The 18,935-nt window shown below is 47.6% G+C and overlaps 1 protein-coding gene and 2 non-coding genes across 3 annotated transcripts in view; 2 read left to right on the top strand and 1 right to left on the bottom strand.

Annotated features, from left to right (window-relative positions):
- EPS8L2 (EPS8 like 2) overlaps window positions 1-16,472 on the bottom strand; it is a 423,360-nt gene extending 406,888 nt beyond the window's left edge. Inside the window, 1 exon segment of the mRNA XM_029582244.1 lies at window positions 16,091-16,472. The gene's annotated coding sequence lies outside the window, so the exon portion shown is untranslated.
- On the top strand, window positions 11,042-11,124 carry TRNAL-CAG. Its single transcript has one exon. It is a non-coding gene; the product is annotated as a tRNA-Leu (tRNA).
- On the top strand, window positions 11,144-11,216 carry TRNAK-CUU. The gene has a single exon. It is a non-coding gene; the product is annotated as a tRNA-Lys (tRNA).
- Window positions 16,473-18,935: the final 2,463 nt, after the last annotated feature.

The raw sequence follows: 18,935 nt of genomic DNA on the forward strand, positions 1-18,935 counted from the left end.
ATGGCTCCTGAGAGCATGTAAGGATCTCTCTTAATGTGGGTCCGGATCACATGGCTCCTGAGAGCATGTACGCCTCTTTCTTAATGTGGGTCCGGATCACATGGCTCCTGAGAGCATGTAAGGATCTCTCTTAATGTGGGTCCAGGATCACATTGCTCCTGGGAGCGTGTAAGGATCTCTCTTAATGTGGGTCCGGATCACGTGGCTCCTGAGAGCATGTAAGGATCTCTCTTAATGTGGGTCCAGGATCACGTGGCTCCTGGGAGCATGTACGCATCTCTCTTAATGTGGGTCCAGATCACATTGCTCCTGGGAGCGTGTAAGGATCTCTCTTAATGTGGGTCCAGAATCACATTGCTCCTGGGCGCATGTAAGCTTCTCTGTCAGTGTGTGACCAGGATCATACCACTCCTGGGAATGTGTACGACTTTCTGTCAGTGCGGGCCCAGAATCATATGGCTCCTGGGAGGGAGGATGTAAGAGTCTCTCTCAGTGTGGTTCCAGTATCACACGGCTCCTGGGAGGGAGGATGTAAGAGTCTCTCTCAGTGTGGTTCCAGTATCACACGGCTCCTGGGAGGGAGGATGTAAGAGTCTCTCTCAGTGTGGTTCCAGTATCACACGGCTCCTGGGAGGGAGGATGTAAGAGTCTCTCTCAGTGTGGTTCCAGTATCACACGGCTCCTGGGAGCGTATAAGAGTCTCTCTCAGTGTGGTTCCAGTATCACACAGCTCCTGGGAGCGTGTAAGAGTCTCTCTCAATGTGGTTCCAGGATTACACAGCTCCTGGGAGCGTGTAAGAGTCTCTCTCAGTGTGGTTCCAGGATTACACAGCTCCTGGGAGCGTGTAAGAGTCTCTCAGTGTGGTTCCAGGATTACACAGCTCCTGGGAGCGTGTAAGAGTCTCTCTCAGTGTGTGTCCAGTATCACACAGCTCCTGGGAGTGTGTAAGAGTCTCTCTCAGTGTGGTTCCAGGATCACACAGCTCCTGGGAGTGTGTAAGAGTCTCTCTCAGTGTGGTTCCAGGATTACACAGCTCCTGGGAGTGTGTAAGAGTCTCTCTCAGTGTGGTTCCAGGATTACACAGCTCCTGGGTGTGTGTAAGAGTCTCTGTCACTGTATGTGCATGATCACATGGCTTCTGGAAGTGTGCACAGCTCTCTGTCAGTGTGTGTCCAGCATCACACGGCTCCTGGGAGTGTGTAAGATTCTCTCAGTGTGGTTCCAGGATTACACAGCTCCTGGGAGCATGTTATTATTAGCTCTTATTGTCACACCCTTTACCTCACATTCTGGTAGCCTTAGTAATTTGAAAACATCCTGACAGCTAGTACAGCTGGAAGAGGTGTGCAGTACTCCATACCTGTTATAGGATGGTCCGTGCTAGTAACAAACCTTGAAAAGCAGTTACTGCTGCATTTACACAGGGAGGAGACTGGGAAGGGTGCTAGTCCTCTTTTCCTTTGCTTGCCACCCCTCTCCCAGGACACAGTACCTTAGTCTGAATCAGGAACTTAACAGACCCTTGTACCAGGAACTGCTGAAATCCTTTAAGAAGAGAATTCATGAACTTCCAGTGCAGCTGAGGAGTTGGGATGTCGCTGAAAAGTTAAGCTCCTGCCAGACATATTACACTCGGCCCTTATTCGGTGACTTTGAGCTCGTTTATTTTGCACCAAGCTATTACGCTGTCCCCTTTAGTTCGGAATCCTCAAGGAAAGCTTTTACTTACAAGTGACTTAAAAAACTTTGCGAACGCTGGGAGATAAGTCCAAGAGCGAGGATAACAAAATGGCGGCGGATCTGGAAGCAGTGATGCAGGAGCTGAAAGCTGATTTAATAAAAGAAATTGCTAGGAATGGCTCAACTGCTCTTGCCAATAAACTTAACAAACTACAGTTCTCTACTGATGAGGTTAAAGATAGCCTTGACTCCCATCGGAATCGGAAACTAGGATGGACAGATTGGAATCTGCTGTGGCAGACTACAGAAATAGAATGCGGCCTTGGCTGAGCCAATTGAAGATTAAGAAAACAGAGGAAGGCGCATAATTGGGATACCAGAAAAAGTTAAAGATTCCGATTTACCTCACTTGGTAAAGGTTTGGCTTCTGGAGCAGTTGGGCATTTCTTTGGAGACAGAACCCATTATGGTTGAAAGGGTGGGTAAGCAGCCGCAAGAAAATGGTAGGCCCAGAGCAGTGCTCGCATGGATCTTGAACTTTGCTGATAAAATGAAGATCTTAACAGTGTATAAAAAAAAGAGGTGTGGACCACCAGATCCAATATGATGGCTCCAAGATTCTTTTGTTTAATGATTATTCCTCTAAAGCAGGGGTCGGGAACCTTTTTGGCTGAGAGAGCCATGAATGCCACATATTTTAAAATGTAATTCCGTGAGAGCCATACAAGACCTACCAAATTAATTTACTACAACCCCCTACTCTCCTGACGCCCCCCCGCCAAAAGTCCCTGGAGGTCCAGCGGGGGTCCAGGAACGATCTCCTGGACTTGGGCTGTCGGCTGCCAATAATCAAAATGGCACCAACGGCCCTTTGCCCTCACTATGTCACTGGGGTCGACCAATGGCAGCGGTAGCCCCTGTGACATAGTAAGGGCAAAGGGCTGTCGACGCCATTTTGATTATTGGCAGCCGTACTGAGCTGTGAATTCTCTGTTTTGTGTATGCCCTGTGAACATGAGTATTGTATACTGATTAGAGTTTACTTTCTATGTTTCTGTATACACCACTTCATGTATGTGCTCCATATATATAAATAAACATTAAGAAGAGAATTCACTTCTTTTATACGGGATGGGTTAGTAATGCACTTACTCCTTCTCCTGTCAGCCGCTGTTTTCTCCACTGCTCACCCTCACCTGCAGACTTTTCTCCTTGCTGCCCTGTATTGATTTGTTTTAATGGTCTTGTGTGTACTCTTATGTTTTCATGGAACATCTTGCAGTACCCGAAGGCTACCTCTTGAGATCCAGGGAACAAGGCCCTTCTTCACAGAGCTCCTCTCCCACTGAGATCCAGCAACACAGCCCTGCCCACACATCCTAAGAAGCCAGTAAGCTCTTTGGGAAAGGGAACTCCCTCACCTGTTGCACAAGCATGACTTGTGTCAATCAGTCACTGGATCTCTGTATTGACTTCGCCTTCTGTTTTTGGCTTACTAATTCTCTCAAGGAGAATTTCAAAATTCTGGTTATGCCGGTTAGCTTGTGAACTGCTGGGTCCAGCAGACGAGCTATTCACAGCATAACACCGTTGGCTTCCAGCAAGACCTGACTTGCTCTGCTCAGCTCCAGCACTGCAGAGCAGCAGCACTCTGACCTCCATGAATATCAGCTCCCAGGCTGCATAACCCTGCTACAAAACCCAATAAAACCTACAGTCTTCAAGTGAACTTAAGTAATAATATTTGAAAGAAAAGTCTTTCTTGGCCTTCCCTCAGCAACCTTCCTATGTAAGCCTGGGCTGAAGATTCAGGAAATGAAAGTCAAATTCTAGGATATTGATCCAAGTCCCATTTCCCATCCTTGTTCACAAGAGCAGAGCTCCACACCTACCCCTAGGCTTCATGCCACAGCTCATAAGAACAGCAAACACACCTCTTCTTAATTCCACTGCTCTCAGTGCCTCACGAAAGCACAGGCATCTAAAGCCCAGCCAGCTGTTGGTGCAGATTCGATGAGGAGAGAGCCAGCATCTTTCGTATGATTTCCCAATCGTGTTAAAAATGAGCACAGTGACTCAGCTCTGGTTGTGCTGGTATAACCACATATCACAAGTTATTACTGCTTCTCCCTGCCAATCACTGCAACGTTACTCCTCCGTCAGGCCTTCTGTGCTCCATCAGAGCCCTTGGACTCTCTAGATACAGCCTGGCACTCCTGGAAGAGATCCCCACCCTTCTCTAAAACCTTCTGAAGTAACTAAAGCAATCAAAGACATCACAACAAAAGGCGAGTCTTAGTGGGTCCATTCTGACTCATCTGCAGTGGCGCTGGTATGCAGAAGGAGCAATTACATCAGGGCTCGGTTACGTTACTGTTTCTTATCTCTGCCTCAGTGCAGCGGAGGCAAGACAAGGAAATACAGTAAGGTGGGTGGTTTTATACAGATCCCTTCACCTGCCATTCTGAGTGCGTCTGAGTCCTGGGCACCAGTATGGCCGACTTCCTGCTGAGAGTGAGTGACATGAGCACCTCTTACTGCCTGTTGGAAGAAGGGGGTGAAAAGGTACAAAGGAAAGGAGAACCCAGCAGACCCTAAAGGGATAATCTGAAGAGACAGAGGAGAAGCTGGCTCAAGAAGTAGAAATCTTGTGAGGGGGGAAAAAGAGATGAATTGTTTTGCAAACAAAACTAGAATGTAACCCATCCTTCAATGGGTGTCACCTTCGGCAGCACAAGGATGGAAAAACCTCTCTGCCGCCCTGAACACCAAGACACAGTGCAGTGAGGAACAGAAAAGCTGGGAGGCCCAAGGGGAGATTTTTCCAGTGTAACCCTTGGCGAGGTTGTTAATCTCAGGGCACAGAAACAAATTTCTTTATCTGACTAGCAAATTGCTCCCATGCTGGGCTCTTAATCCCTGGGGGATTCTTTTTATGGGGGGAAGCTCTCGCTTGTGGCTCAGACGATATTGCATTGCTCCCAGTGTGTACGTAAACTGCAGGTGCTTCCCAGGAGGTGACAGGACTAGGGGTCTGGGCATTAAAATAAGTTTACTGATTTGTAATCATAAATTAAAGTCCATTGCACTGATGGCACATTAATAGTTTTCCTCTCTAAGTAGGTGTCCTTTATTCAGACCTCTAGGTAGAGCCCCCTGGTGATTTTAACTGTACAAAGCTCACCCAGCAGAAGTCGGGGAGGGGTCCCTAACTTCACAGCAAAAGTCCTACCTTGCTCCATCTCCTTTCTGGACACCCAGCCCATCCTGGTCCCTTGGGTGGGGATCCAGATGGGGTCTCTTGCTCTTATTCTTTCTTCCTTAGGTGTTATTTCAGGGGGACTTCTCTTAGGGAAAAGTCAGTGAGATCAGGCTACCTCAGCACTACAGTCCCAATGGGGAGGGGAGATCCAAAATCCTCCCCATGCTTTTCAGGTCCAATAAATACTTCTAAAGTTCTGGATACATCGTCTGCCCTTGCTGTCTCTCCTACAGGAGTCATCACTGGTGCTCGCCCACCTAGGGTTTAGAGTGGGCTCACAGGTCTTTGGTCCTCTTTCACCTCAAAAGGATATCAGGAGTAAACGTCTCTCTCTCTGTAAATTAGCAGGAGAAGGACCCTCTGGCAGGAAGTGCACTGGGAGGTATCACTTCTAAAAGAAACTCCTTCTGGGTGAATTTGGGAGGCCTCATCAGAGTCTGAAACTGAAACATCCTTTTCCCCCTTTTCCCCTTTTTCCCCTTTTTGCTCCCTGCTCCCTGCCACCCAGGTCGGCTCTCCCCATGCTCTCGGCGCTGACCCGTCGGGGTCAGGGGAGGTGGACCTGAGGCAGGGAAGGCGGCCACCTAGCACTGGAACGCCCCGAACCGGATCCGGAGAGAAATAAAAAAACAGTGCGGTAAGCCCACCCACCCAGCCCGACATCAGCTAAGCGCCCGGAGCCGACGTCAGCTAGGCGCCCCAGAGCCCTTTAAAGGGCTCTCGACGGCACTAGGTGCTGCGTGCCTAAGGGGCATGCCCCTTTGTGCGCCCCTTCATGCGCACCGGAACAACACCTAGAAAGGCACCCATCCTTCCAAACCATCAGCACATTCTAGCACACGCAGACCTCAGCTACTCCATATCTCTCCATCAGACACTCTTCCTTCATCCTCTTCACTCAGCAGATGGAAACCCACGCCTCACACTTCCCTATCCATCTCTCCAAGTCCCGGACTATCTCCCAGTCTGCAGCCACTCCTCAATTCACCAACAGATGGACGCTCACTCATCATCCTCTCTCAACAGATGGACACTCACCATCACTCATCCTCCTCACTCAGCAGACGGGCGCTCACTCTTCAACAGACGGATGCTTTCTCGGCAAACGGACACTCACCCATCATTCATCCTCCTCTATCAGCAGACGGACGCCCCTCTCTCATTCATCCATCCTCTCTCAGAAGACGGACGCTCACTCCTCTCGAAGCTTCTCCCAGACCACCAGGTCACTCACTCTCAACCAAAGCCCGACCAGCCTGAACACAAGAGGAACATGACACAAGGCTACCCAATCCCCATCCTCCACCACAGCGCTCTTACCAGGGAAAAACCTCTCACATTACTCCGGACCCGCACCACTAGATCCCTTATCCCTATGATCTCTCCCCTCACCCAACTACTGGGTCTTGCACTACTCTCAGTGTCTCTATTCAATGCACAATCGATCACAAAGAAATCACACATACTAAATGACTATCTCCTCGACGCAAATCCAGACATCTGCGCCATAACAGAAACAGCCCTGATAAACCAACTACCTACACATCGATAGGACTTCTTCTCTCTTCCCAGACAGAAAAAAAGAGGCGGAGGCTTGCTCCTAGTGGCCAGAAAGGAACTTAGGCTAACCCTTCAACCAATTAAGTCAGCCTTTAAATTAGAACTAGGCCTGTTTAAATCTGACCAGCTTCAAATCCTCCTCATATACGCCCCACCTGGTCTCCTGGACACAGATGCCTCCCCCATAGTTGAAATCATAGCCAAACATATCAACCTAGTCGCCCCCGCTATGATATTAGGGGACTTCAACCTCCATGTCGATTCAATCCCGCTCTCTACTAACTGCAAAGCATTCCTCACCTCTCTCAAGGCCATGGGCTTCACACAAATCATCAACAAGCCCACCCATAAAGCAGGGCATATTCTTGACCTCATCTTCATAAACTCCAGCTTCTCACCCTCTACAACCCCCCCCCCGGAATGCACACCAGTCCCCTGGTCTGACCACTCTCTGATTACCATCACCCTCACGAGCAAGGAAAACCTCAACACACAACCGACTCAATCTACAGTTCATTACAGGAGATCCTGCTCCCTGAAAGTCCTCAGTGAGCATCTAACAAAGGAATTCCACAACCTAGATGTCTCTGACCCTAACTCGGCTCTCATCTCATTGCATAGTATCACAGAATCAATAGCAAACAAAGTATGCCCTCTGGCAGCCAAAAAAAATCAGACACCTAATAGGAAACAACCATGGTTCTCCGATGAACTGAGAAAACTTAAATGAAACCTTAGACAAAGATAAAACAAATGGCGTAAGACCCCATGCCCAAGCACACTAACCGCCTACAAATCAACCCTACACATTTACAGAAATGCCACTCTTCGAGCTAAAAAAGATTTCTACGCTCATAGAATACATGACCTCATCTTTGACCCTAAGGCTCTATTCTCCTATGTATCAGAGCTCACAAAAACCTCTACCCCATCCATCCCAGATGAACAGGCACAAGCAAAGGCAAACGAACTGGCAACTTTTTTCCAGAACAAAATATCTAACTTACTAACACTCCTGCCTCCCAATTCTACCTCCACTCGCATTTCCAGCTCTCCCCCCTCAAACTCCGGACCCTCACTGGAATCATTTGAACCCACCTCCGCTCTGGAAACTGAATCGTTAATAAAGAAAATGAAACCCTCTTACCACCCACTTGACCAAATCCCAACTAAGTTTCTCCTATCGGTGCCAGACTCCATCTCCAAGTACCTAGCGGACATCATAAACTGCTCACTATCTCAAGGATTCTTCCCAGACGTCCTAAATCGCCACCCTTAAACCCCTTCTCAAGAAAGCAAATCTAGACCCTAGGGAGCCCAACAACTTCCGCCCCATCTCCAACCTGCCTTTTTTGGCAAAGATCATGGAAAAATAGTCAACACCCAATTATCAGACTACCTGGAAGACCACAACATTCTCCACCCATCGCAATATGGATTTCGAAAATCACTAAGCACCAAAACCCTCCTCATCTTCCTTACAGATCACCTCATCATGGGTTTGGACTCTGGACACTCCTTCCTTCTAATACTCCGACATCTCGGCAGCATTCGACACGTGAATCACTCCACGCTCCTTAAACGACTTTCGGACATCGGGAAAACAGGTACGGCCTTCAAATGGTTCGATTCCTTTCTCACGAACAGAGGCTACAAAGTAAAGAATAAGGAATCTCCTCTCATCAACTCCTCAAGAGGAGTTCCACAGGGTTCCTCTCTGACTCCTACACTCTTCAACCTATACCTTCTTCCCCTCTGCCAGCTGCTTACGAATCTAAAACTCAAACACTATCTCTACACTGACGATATACAAATCCTGATCCCAATAACCGAATCCCTCACAAAAACACTGAAGTTCTGGGACAACTGTCTCCAAGATATCAACGACCTCCTTACTAACCTAAACCTTGTTCTGAACACGTCTAAGACAGAAATGCTCTTTATATCTCTCAACCACAACGATAACCTTCATTCAACCCACACCAACACCCTGGTCAGCCAAGCAAGAGACCTCGGAGTTATAACTGATAACCAGTTAAATCTAAAAAAGTTCATCATCAACACAACCAAAGACTGCTTCTTCAAACTTCAGGTACTAAAAAGACTTAAACCGCTCCTGTACTTTCAAGACTTCAGATCGGTACTCCAGGCTATTATATTCTCCAAATTAGACTACTGCAATTCCATTCTACTAGGCCTTCCCGCCTCTTCCACCAAACCGCTTCAGATGCTCCAAAACTCGGCCGCCAGAATTTTAACAAACTCCAACAGAAGAGACCACATCTCACCCATCCTAAAAAATCTTCACTAGCTCCCTGTAAACTTTAGAATCCTACACAAGTGTCTTACCATCGTCCACAAAGCTATTTACAACAGAACACCCATCGATATACACTACCCACTCACGCTGCACATCTCTTCCAGACCCATCAGAGAAGCCTACAAGGGCTCGCTACACCCCCCCCCCCCCCCCCAGCCAAATACACACACCTCTCATCCACCAAAGATCGAGCCTTCTCGACAGTGGCGCCAACCATCTGGAACGCCATGCCCCCTGACCTTAGACAAGAACCTTGCATACTGACATTCAGAAAGAAACTCAAGACTTGGCTATTTCTAAAAGCCTTCCCTGATCTATGACCTCCCCAACTACAATAACACGCCAAGGTCCTCCAGTCGATGTACCCCAACTCTGACATGGTATATGACCCGATATTATTTAGTTCTGAGTTATATGACCTGATATTATTTAGTCATGAATATACGATATTATTACAGTCCTGAGTATTTGACATTTATTTATTTATTTATTTTTATTTAACATTTTTCTATACCGAACTTCATATCAGGCCGGTTTACATCAAACATAGGGATTAACTGAACTGAAAAACATTACCATATAACAGGAAGGCCGAAGCGCAGTTACAAATAACAGGGAGAATGAACTTGGGGGCTAGAGTAGCCAGGAAATAAGACAGGAAAGAAACTGGAGAATGAGAACGTATGAATATACAGTGGCTGGGTCGATCATTTAGTCTATTGGGCTAAATGAAAGTACTGTTGCAATGTTAGGCTTAAGGGAAGGCTTGGAGGAAAAGCCTAGTGGTCAGGTTAGGAAAACGGACACTCAATTAACAAGCTTCCATTTTCCTAAGCCATGCCTGTGCACAAGTTAGGAAAACGGACGCTCGTAAAACTGAGCGCTCGTTTTCCTAACCCGCTGACAGCCACCTCTCCTGGGAGCGCAATGCCGGGGGGGCTGCTAGGGGTGCACAATTTCCCCATGTGCCTCCTTTTTAACGCAGAGGCTCTTTCGCCTACTGCGTGGCGCACCCAGGAGAAGTGGATGGGCGTGCATTACGGTGCCCAGTTTGGACTCACAGTTCTAGCACGTCTGTATGGCATCAGCCTGTAAAGTGTTCTAAAATGGCTGGAATAGTGATCAGGCGTCCAATCAGGGCTCTCCAGGTGGGCGGAACTGAGGGTTCTAATAAAGGGACAGTGTCATCTGGTGGCTAGACTGGGGGGGGGGGGGGGAGGGGGAGTTTGCCTCAACAGAAATAAACAAAATCTCACAGTCCAATCCGAACAGAATAAAGATGAGTAAACAAACTTGAATACACCGCTTTTCACTTCGTCACCCAGCACTCCACAAGTATTACCCCCAATTCTCCTCCCTTCAGATATGACCACTTTACAGTCCAGACCACCAAGGCCTTTACTCTTACAGGACCACAAATGCAGCATTGAAGACTCCTCTTCTCCTGAAAAATCTCTGACCCAAGGCAGACAAAAAGATCCCAGACACCCGAGGGATTCTCTGTCTCCTTGGAAATCTTCCTGGGCTTCTTCAACATATCCAACTCTCAGACCTTCTCCAACCTAGGAGCCTCCCACGTCTGTATGTAGCCCCCCACGTCTGTATGAAGTCTGTATGTAGTCTGAGGATGTGTCTACATACAGAGTTCTGACTTGTAAGCATCTCAGGCCACTCCTCCCTTGGGCCTTTCTCTCAAACCCATCTCCTTTGGGGGAAGGAATTCTCTCTCACTCACTCTAAGCATTCCTCTCAGAACCTCCCACTCAAGGAAAGCTCCCCCATTGTAAATCATAGCCCTTATTCTACTGCTCAGTACGGATCCACATCAGAAGGAGGCTATACAGAAAAGGGCTCAAAGGTGGAACATCTACCTGTCTGGTCAACGTGGCCCAGGAGTGGCTGCAGGTGGCAGACAGGATAGCCCATAATGAAAAGACCAAAATCTCTAAGCAGCTAAATTACAGCTTTAACCTTTGCATCTACTACTACAGGCTGGAGCATGGACGGACTTAAAACATAACAGCAGTGCTAAGAAAGTACCAGTGCCAAGTGACTTTTCTGTACGTGCTATTGCTTCTCAGCCTTTTGGCTACGATCAAGTGCATAGAGAGAGGAGATCCTCAAGCATCAAACAATGTAATCAGAGACCAAGAAAATGTGGCAGAAAGATACTGAACTACTGCCCTGGCCTGGACATATGACATTCTATGAACTCTTTGTCAGGATGGCCGAGTGGTCCAAGGCGCTGTGTTCAGGTCACAGTCTCCACTGGAGGCGTGGGTTCGAATCCTACTTCTGACATTCTGTGTTGCTTTAAGCAGCCCGGCTAGCTCAGTCGGTAGAGCATGAGACTCTTAATCTCAGGGTTGTGGGTTTGAGCCCCACATTGGGCAGTGGATTTTTTGGGGAGTGCTGATAGCTCAGCTGGTAGAGCGGAGGACTGTAGAGAAAGAGTGGAAATCCTTAGGTCGCTGGTTCAATTCCTGCTCAAAGGAACATTTTTATAAGTTCACTTAGAGAATAGCCACTGCCATTAGCAATGGTTACATGGAATAGACTTAGTTTTTGGGTAATTGTCAGGTTCTTATGGCCTGGATTGGCCACTGTTGGAAACAGGATGCTGGGCTTAATGGACCCTTGGTCTGACCCAGTATGGCATTTTCTTATGTTCTTAGGCACAATGCAAGTCCTAAAAAGGGCAATAGGAGTAGAGTGAGGTCTTTCCTGGCTTATGAAAGAGGTTAATTCCTGTCAGACTATGTGCAAAGCAAACAAACCCTTCGCCAAGGGAGACACAAGGTAAAGAAGAGCATTTTTATGGGACCAGACCACTACATCAATGACCTTATGAGCAAGAGAATTCTAAAAGGGAAATTCAGAGCCATCCAGGAGCACAATAAATTTAAAATTAAAATGGGTCAAACACTTCGGGGAGATCCATATTCAGTCATTGGCAGAATAAACCTATCCAGCTAACTTTGGAGGTCTATTCAATAGTGCAACCGGCTATCTTAAAGTTAGCCAGCTAACTCTGAATATTGGAGTTAGCGGGTTAACTTAACTCCTCCAAGTTACGCCCCCAGGACTTAGCCAGCTATATTCTAGCCAGCTAACTTATTAGATGGGCACTTAGCCAGCTAAGGGGGTTATTTTGTAAGCCAATCATGTGCGATAGGTTGCGGGGGCAGAGTCAGGCCGGAAGGGGAGGAGTCGGGGCGGCGAGGAGGCGGACACGGCGGTAACTTCGCTGGTAGCGATAAGGTAAGACCCGTTATAGCTGCCAGTAGCACACCCAATAGCGCCACCTTTCATGGTGGCGCTATTGGATGTGAAAGCCGGCAGCGATAACACTGCGGTGGTGCGATTGCTGCTGGCTTTCACAGGCCCACCCCCTCCTTCGCCCCCCCGCGGGATTCACTAAGCTGTGCGACATAGGAAAATCCAGGCCTAAGTGTCCAAATCTGAATTATCTGCCTAAACATTTTTGAATATGTACCTCAGGGTTTTTCATCTCATTAGCAGACATAATTCTACTGTCGCTCTGTCCCCTTTTTAATCAGCCTGTTGACACATCAGCCCTCTCTCCAAACACTGTAATGTAATCTATGAGCCACTGTTTGTTCAGACAAGGTCATCTTTTGCTTTAACCCAATTGTTTTGTTCTGACCTGAGGAAGGGAGTTGTAATTCATGAAAGCTAGTCAAGAAATGCATTAAGTTTGTCCAATCAAAAGGTCTGATCTTAGACATTTCTTTAGATTTGTGGTTGTTTCCTGAGCCTTAGAGAAGGTTCTTTGATGGTATGGGGTCTGCCCACCCAGATCTCTCTGGATTCTGAATGGGAGCAGACAGTCCCCTCCTCTGTATGATCTGGGCCTGCTTTAAGGACATGTCCCTTTCTTAATTAAGCAAATAAGTGAGCACAGCTGCATGAGTTATGTATGAGGCCAGATTGAGTTTCAATTACTGTGCTTGTTTACTCTGGGAAGAATTATGTTTTTAGCTGAATTGTCCTGACAGTCTCTCATTATTCAAGTTTCTAGACAGTTGTTTGCACATCTGCAAAATCAACTGCTCAATGGCAGCAATAATAATTTGGGACTTATATAGCATCTCAAAACACTGTATACACTGAGAATGACCACATTATTATCACTTCTTTACAGCTGAGTATACTGTGACCTGCCCAAAGTCACACAGAGTCAGTAACAGAGCTGGAATTAGACAAACAAAAGCACCAAACTGGGAGCAATCACCAGGTACTCACCAAGGTCAGGCCGTACCCACTCAACAGCACAGAGGAGATGTAAACACCAAGGAGAATTTTACAAACCGGGGGGTGTGGCCATGATAGAAGGTGCACACCTGAGTTCCCTGTAAGCTGTGCGGGCGCGTGTGTACACAGGTCATGAAGCCACAGGAAAACACAGCACGTACAAAAAAAGGAAACGAGGGGCGTTTCAAAGATCACAGCCCACAAACAATTATCAGGGGCATTGCCACTTATTCCAGACCAGTGCAAAAATATAAGGAGGAGGGAGCACTTAGGAACGAGGAAGCAGGAACGGCAGGGCAGCAATAAGCATGGGAGATGGAAGGTGACAGAAACCCCAGGCGTTCCAGAAGGGCAGACAGCGAGCGGTCTGCCATCGGCACCACAGGTTACAGAGATTAGACTCATCCCTAGAATACAGGACATTGCCACGGTAAAAGCCAGGCCACACAATCCATAAGCTCACTACACAGGTCCATGGGCACAGGCCCCCATTTGGGTACTCTTAGGAAGGTGAACTGGGGAGGGAACAGGGAGGCAGTACAAATAAATTCCATTTTTGACCCAACATACAATGTGAACTAGAAATTCTGGCCAAAAAAAAAAATGGAAACGCCAAAATGTTCCTAATTTCTGCTGAGGTGAGAAGTATAACCCCCAAAATAGGTCAGCCTGGAGGAGGCTAGATTGAATGGTGTGCTGGGATGGGGGAGGGGGTGCCCTACTGCCGCTGTTACACCCTAAGGAAAAGGCCCACAAGCTACAGAATCAGCCAACATCCAGGAATCTTAGCACCGAGCCTGATAAGCTTACCGAAGGCAGAGAGCCACTTTACACATCACAATTTACCATTGCAACAGGTCCTGCACTCATGAGCCCTCAATCCAGCTACAGGGGTCAGCATTGCACAATGACTTATGACTCTCTCCCACCAGGAGCCGACCCGGGGACTGAATCAAACCCAAGAGGCTCCACAGGGCAGTGCGGCCCTTGCATCACTTGTTCTAAGCCAGGGCTGTCATAGGGAGGTGGACTTCATAAGCAGGGTGGTGTGTAATGCAATACGAATGACTAAAGCTGTTCTCACACAGCGTGCTGGGCTCTTGGTCCTCCCCCTTGGACTCATGGCCTTGAAATGCCATTCAGCAAATTAAACGGAACCTGTAATTTGGCCACCACACTGAGATTGTTCCATGATGATCCACTGAGGACGTTTTCTAACAGCTTACCATAAAACACCCAGGGATGTAAGGGGTGGGACCTCTTACCGTGTAAGAGTGTGGTCTCATATAGGTTTGTCTGGGCTCTCATCCCACCATCCTCGGCGCACTGACCCCCAGCCAGCCAAAGGCAGGCCCCTGCCGGGCCTCACTTTCCTACTCCCTCACACTAGAACTGCAAGAAGGACGCAGGCACTTTACACTGGCCACCGCCTGAATACAACCTACAGGGGGGTTTTCCTTACAGTTCTTACAAGCCTGAGATTTCGTTTCAAATAATGGCATCAAGTGTAGCTTAGAAACCACCTCCATAGAGTAAGTGCAGGAAATGGACAGAAATCGCACCTCTCAGCTAGTCTCCAGCAGAAAAGTAAACAGGACCATGCCATCTAGTGTCCCAGAGAAATGCTTTAATCTGTAATCCGCTTCCAATGACAAGTTGCAACATTGAGCGGAATATAAAACCTTTAAAGAAATAACTAAACCAGAGTCTGATGGAAGAAAAGAACCACAAGGCCCAGCCACTCTGCCCAGTCTCTTTTTCCAGTTGATCTGTGGTTTTCGCCTCACTTCTCTGCAACTAAAGATCCTCTGTGCTTCTTGAATTCTGGGGCTGTTTGTCTCCCTCCCCTGCACTGGGAATCCATGCCCTGCATCTATCACCCCTTCCGTGAAGGACTATGTTTGGATATTGCCCCCTCCCTTGCAGCCATGACGTCTCTGCTCTGGTTTGCTTCCTGTGCCTTATACCGTTCAGGAATTTGAAGGTTTCTAACTCCCCTGTCTCCTCTGACTTTTACTGCGGTCCTTGTACTAGTTTTCCTCTGGGATATGGCCTCCAGGAATTGAATGGGTGAGGTCTCACCAATGATCTCTACAAAGGCCTTAGTACCTCCTTTTACCACTGGTTATACCTTTCTTTCTGCAGCCTGACATTCATCTGGCTCTGGCCACTGCCTGGTGGAGAAAGCATGGCAAAGGCGGCTTCTCACAGCAAGGAATCCAAAGTTTGGACAATTTTGTCACTGCCGGATCAGTCTCATTCCTAACTTGACCTCAGACATGATGATCCCAAGGTCTCTGTCCTGCTCCGTACATATCAGTATCTCACTCCCAATGGTGCACTTCTTTCTTGTACTTCTAGACTCCAAACACACAATTCTGCACTTTTTTGCAATGAATCTTAACAGCAAAGTACTTGATCATGCTTCAAGCTTTCTTAGATCACTTTCCACTCTGTTTCCTCCTTCAGCAGTGTGCACTCTGTTGCAGATCTGCAGGTCAGCCACAAAATGACAAACTTTCCCTACTAATCTCTCTGCAGGATCACTCATGAAGATGCTGACTTGATCCGGCCTCAGGAGAGATTGCTGGGGCACTTCACTAATAACCTCTCTTTCCTCTAAGGGAATTGCATTTGTTGTCGGTCACTCATCCAGCGCACCACCTTGGGACCCATCCCCGGGCTGATCAGTTGATTTTTGGTCCTCTGACAGCGGCCAGAGCACTGGAAGCTGTTGCCTGGGTAGGTCACTTATAAACCTGAAATCCTCTGGGGACAGCTTGCACACAATCTGCCTACCCTGAGCAACAGAGCCAAGTACAGGCTTTCACTGTCTCTCTGCTTCCCGTCTGGGCATTTAAATAGCAGCAACAAACCTCTGCCAAACTGATTTTTTTTAAGATCCAGGACACTGTTTGATGTAAAGCAGAAGTTTGCCATGAATGGGAAAATACACTCAAAGCCAATAATTCTAAAAAGTTAGTTTACTTACCAGTGGCTGGAGAAAGTGTAGTGCTGGGTGGCAGAGGCCACAGGCAGCCAGGGATGTGGAAGCAGTGTGCGTAGCGCTAGCACAAGCTGCCCTGCCTTCTCTCTGTAGCCGGCGGGGTCCCTGCACCTCAGTGACCTCCCACTGTCATTCCAGCCAAACTCCCTCCTGTCCAGTTCCCCCCCCCCACCCCCCGAGGCAGCAACCTCCTCCTGTCTGCCTGCAGCACAATGGGCAGGGGACCGGCTGCCTCCTTCGGGTGCTGCTGGTCTGCGCTGCTGGGCTCTCCTCTCACACAGCATCAGAGTCCCAAGCCCTGTCTGACAGCAGGTGTGAGCCTGGGCTGCACTGGATCTCTCAGCCCAGGAGAAGGCTGACAGGGAGGAGTGGCTAGAACCAGAGCAGCAGGTTAGCATCTAATCAGGGAGAAGGGAGGGAGTGTTGGCTTGGATGCTGGGAGGGACAGGCGCACAGGCCCGCAAGCCCTGCACGGCAGGTAACCCCTTCACTTCTGGAAGAGCTCCTGCTCTCTGCAGAGCTCCTCAGGGGCACCTGCAGCCTCCTGGCGTTTCCAGGACTTCTGAAGTGCAGAAAACCAATTTCAGCTGCTAGAATCAACTGGAAAACTGGCAGCTCTCCAGTGAAGTGGCTGGAAAAACTCCAGCAAAGCACTAATAGTCCTTGGACTCAGAGATAAGACGGTCAGGTAGGGCTCTCTCTGTTCCTTATGGCGTGGAGTTGCTGGCAACCGTACTCCGAGGGTCTGCAAGTGCAAGGCAGGCTCATCAACTGCCCGGCAATTAGTGATAGCAGTGCTAAAGAATTTGGGGGCCGATGTCATATTTGTGCGCAGAAAACGGGTGCTCATTTTCCTAACGCGCGCCCAGCTACCTCTCCTGGGCGCGCGATCCAGTATTGAAATTAGGGATCTCGGAAAAGGAGGTGCTAGGGAAAATCTGTGCGTCCCTAGCGCCTCCTCAGCGTCGGGCGCACAGGAGAAGTGGCTGTCAAGCGGGTTGGGAAAATGGCCACTCGATCTACGAGCGTCCGTTTTCTCCCGCTACCGGCGTCCAGAATTTTTTTCTTCTCTTTTCAAAAAAATTTTTTTTTTAAAACTGAATCTGCTTTATTTGATTCCTCCTACTTAGTAACGCTACGATACTAGCAGGAGGAGTCCCAGAAAGCAGGATTTTTCTTTTTTTCGATGCGCCCTTGAGCGTGGCTCACCTTTATGCCAGCCCCCAGGGCTGTCGTAAAATTTGCCATATTGCAATGGGCGCGTTGGCCACGGGGGACAGCTAAAAAGGGCCTTAATTAGTTCCTTCCCTGCCTTTCACCAAGTGGGCCACTGCCAACCCTCTGATCGCTCAGCCTACGCCCCTCTGAAAGATGCAACCCTATACCACCCCCTACCGCAGCCCATATTTTCATGACATCGTTACTTCTTTCTGGATCCTTTTGTGGGGGGGTCTTCCATCGTTGTAAACCTGGCGTCTCTCTCAATCCTTTGAGTTTCATTCTGTCACCACTTCTCATCTTCCGACGCCCCCGTTCACCCTGACGTCGGTAGAGACTTGGGACAGTGTTTGACCCTTTTAATATTTGTTTTAAATTTCTTTGCACTCATGAAGTTTATACTATATTAAAAACCGTTTCTATGGGTGTCACTTACAGTCACCTATATATTTCTGGCTTTATTATCTTTGCCGGTCCTTCTACTCTGTTTCTTTATGGGATTTAATATATATAGCATCTTCAGGGTCTCCAATTTTCTATTCTTTATCGTATTCTTTAGGTCATTCAAAGATGCACGTATATTTTGTTTTGTGATGTTCACTGTGTTCTTCAAATTAAAATAATATTTACTTTTTCAAAATCATGTTTACTCTAACACTAGGTTGTTCATGGGGTCACCTGCCCTATGTTTTATTCTTTTTTTTTATATTTTCTATACATATTCCTTTATATTTCTATTTAAATATGTAAACTAAGTTTATACTTTTCTTTTGGGGGGTTTCTGTGCACATTTCATCTACATTTGCTCTCTTTACCTTTATCTCTATTTGTTCTGTTTATTATCAGATTCTGTATTATTGCTTTGAAGATCATTTTGGTTTCATTTTCAGTCCTTCCCGACGCAGCCCGTGTCGGGGGACCGTCAGAGCTGTTACTTTAATTGTGAATAGTAAGTTGCACAGATAAGACTGCCTGACTATTCTGTATTATATATAAATAAAATGACCTTACTGAACTGAAGACATATTTTGTCTGTAAATGATCCTGAATGTTTGGACACACCCTATTCTTTTTGCGGATTAACTAAAAAAAACAATCCAGCAGTTGGATAGTGATAAGACTTCAGAATGTGCAAAGATGCAAATGTGACCCTTACTGGGGAGGTCTAGGTCCCAGGGGCACATAAACTTATTTGTTCTCTTCGGGACATGCGTCTGGCTAGCGCTTCTCCCATGCTCAAACTCTCTACCCTAGGGTGCATTCTTTCTGTGGGGGGAAGCTCTCGCCTATGGCCCAGACAATGGTGTGTTATTCCCAGTGTGTCGTAACCTCCTGCGTCCTAAGGGGTGGGTAGCTGGGGCAAACCAGGCAGGATAAGGCATTGGGAGTTAAATTAAATTTTACCGATTGTGCAACAATTAAAGTCCATTTGTCCATAAGATTGGTACATCTGTATTTCTCTGTAGGTAGGTGTCTTTTGTTTCAGGCATCTGGGTAGAGCTTCCCAAGGTGATTTTAAATGCACAAAGCTCACCCAGTGGCTAACTGGGTATCTTATTGATGGGGTCCCCTCAGTCACAGAAAAAAACAGTCCAACCTGAATCCGTATCAC

This window comes from Rhinatrema bivittatum, chromosome 17 (assembly GCF_901001135.1).
Source record: "Rhinatrema bivittatum chromosome 17, aRhiBiv1.1, whole genome shotgun sequence".
NCBI classification, from domain to species: domain Eukaryota; kingdom Metazoa; phylum Chordata; class Amphibia; order Gymnophiona; family Rhinatrematidae; genus Rhinatrema; species Rhinatrema bivittatum.